The following is a 2,776-nucleotide window of genomic DNA, read 5'->3' on the forward strand; positions in this document are numbered from 1 at the left end:
CACACACCGACTGTACTCTGTGATCTCCACGCACCGACTGTACTCTGTGATCTCCACACACCGACTGTACTCTGTGATCTACACGCACCGACTGTACTCTGTGATCTCCACACACCGACTGTACTCTATGATCTCCACACACCGACTGTACTCTATGATCTCCACACACCGACTTTACTCTATGATCTCCACGCACCGACTGTACTCTGTGATCTCCACACACCGACTGTACTCTGTGATCTCCACACACTGACTGTACTCTATGATCTCCACACACCGACTGTACTCTGTGATCTACACGCACCGACTGTACTCTGTGATCTCCACACACCAACTGTACTCTATGATCTCCACACACCGACTGTACTCTGTGATCTCCACACACCAACTGTACTCTATGATCTCCACACACCGACTGTACTCTATAATCTCCACACACCGACTGTACTCTGTGATCTCCACACACCGACTGTACTCTGTGATCTCCACATACCGACTGTACTCTGTGATCTCCACACACCGACTGTACTCTGTGATCTCCACGCACCGACTGTACTCTGTGATCTCCACACACCGACTGTGCTCTGTGATCTCCACACACTGACTGTACTCTATGATCTCCACACACCGACAGTACTCTGTGATCTCCACACACCGACTGTACTCTGTGATCTCCACACACTGACTGTACTCTATGATCTCCACACACTGACTGTACTCTATGATCTCCACACACCGACTGTACTCTGTGATCTCCACACACCGACTGTACTCTGTGATCTCCACACACCGACTGTACTCTGTGATCTCCACACACCGACTGTACTCTGTGATCTCCACGCACCGACTGTACACTGTGATCTCCACACACCGACTGTACTCTGTGATCTACACGCACCGACTGTACTCTGTGATCTCCACACACCGACTGTACTCTATGATCTCCACACACCGACTGTACTCTATGATCTCCACACACCGACTGTACTCTATGATCTCCACGCACCGACTGTACTCTGTGATCTCCACACACCGACTGTACTCTGTGATCTCCACACACTGACTGTACTCTATGATCTCCACACACCGACTGTACTCTGTGATCTACACGCACCGACTGTACTCTGTGATCTCCACACACCAACTGTACTCTATGATCTCCACACACCGACTGTACTCTGTGATCTCCACACACCAACTGTACTCTATGATCTCCACACACCGACTGTACTCTATGATCTCCACACACCGACTGTACTCTGTGATCTCCACACACCGACTGTACTCTGTGATCTCCACACACCGACTGTACTCTGTGATCTCCACACACCGACTGTACTCTGTGATCTACACGCACCGACTGTACTCTGTGATCTCCACACACCGACAGGACTCTGTGATCTCCACACACCGACTGTACTCTGTGATCTCCACACACCGACTGTACTCTGTGATCTCCACACACCGACCGTACTCTGTGATCTCCACACACCGACTGTACTCTGTGATCTCCACACACCGACTGTACTCTATGATCTCCACACACCGACTGTACTCTGTGATCTCCACACACCGACTGTACTCGGTGATCTCCACATACCGACTGTACTCTGTGATCTCCACACACCGACTGTACTCTGTGATCTCCACACACCGACTGTACTCTATGATCTCCACTCACCGACTGTACTCTGTGATCTCCACACACCGACTGTACTCTGTGATCTCCACACACTGACTGTACTCTATGATCTCCACACACCGACAGTACTCTGTGATCTCCACACACCGACTGTACTCTGTGATCTCCACACACTGACTGTACTCTATGATCTCCACACACTGACTGTACTCTATGATCTCCACACACCGACTGTACTCTGTGATCTCCACACACCGACTGTACTCTATGATCTCCACACACCGACTGTACGCTGTGATCTCCACACACCGACTGTACTCTGTGATCTCCACACACCGACTGTACTCTGTGATCTCCACGCACCGACTGTACTCTGTGATCTCCACACACCGACTGTACTCTGTGATCTACACGCACCTACTGTACTCTGTGATCTCCACACACCGACTGTACTCTATGATCTCCACACACCGACTGTACTCTATGATCTCCACACACCGACTGTACTCTATGATCTCCACGCACCGACTGTACTCTGTGATCTCCACACACCGACTGTACTCTGTGATCTCCACACACTGACTGTACTCTATGATCTCCACACACCGACTGTACTCTGTGATCTACACGCACCGACTGTACTCTGTGATCTCCACACACCAACTGTACTCTATGATCTCCACACACCGACTGTACTCTGTGATCTCCACACACCAACTGTACTCTATGATCTCCACACACCGACTGTACTCTATGATCTCGACACACCGACTGTACTCTGTGATCTCCACACACCGACTGTACTCTGTGATCTCCACATACCGACTGTACTCTGTGATCTCCACACACCGACTGTACTCTGTGATCTCCACGCACCGACTGTACTCTGTGATCTCCACACACCGACTGTACTCTGTGATCTACACGCACCGACTGTACTCTGTGATCTTCACACACCGACTGTACTCTATGATCTCCACACACCGACTGTACTCTATGATCTCCACACACCGACTGTACTCTATGATCTCCACGCACCGACTGTACTCTGTGATCTCCACACACCGACTGTACTCTGTGATCTCCACACACTGACTGTACTCTATGATCTCCACACACCGACTGTACTCTGTG

The sequence above is a fragment of the Heptranchias perlo genome, chromosome 13 (assembly GCF_035084215.1).
Source record: "Heptranchias perlo isolate sHepPer1 chromosome 13, sHepPer1.hap1, whole genome shotgun sequence".
Lineage (NCBI taxonomy): Eukaryota > Metazoa > Chordata > Chondrichthyes > Hexanchiformes > Hexanchidae > Heptranchias > Heptranchias perlo.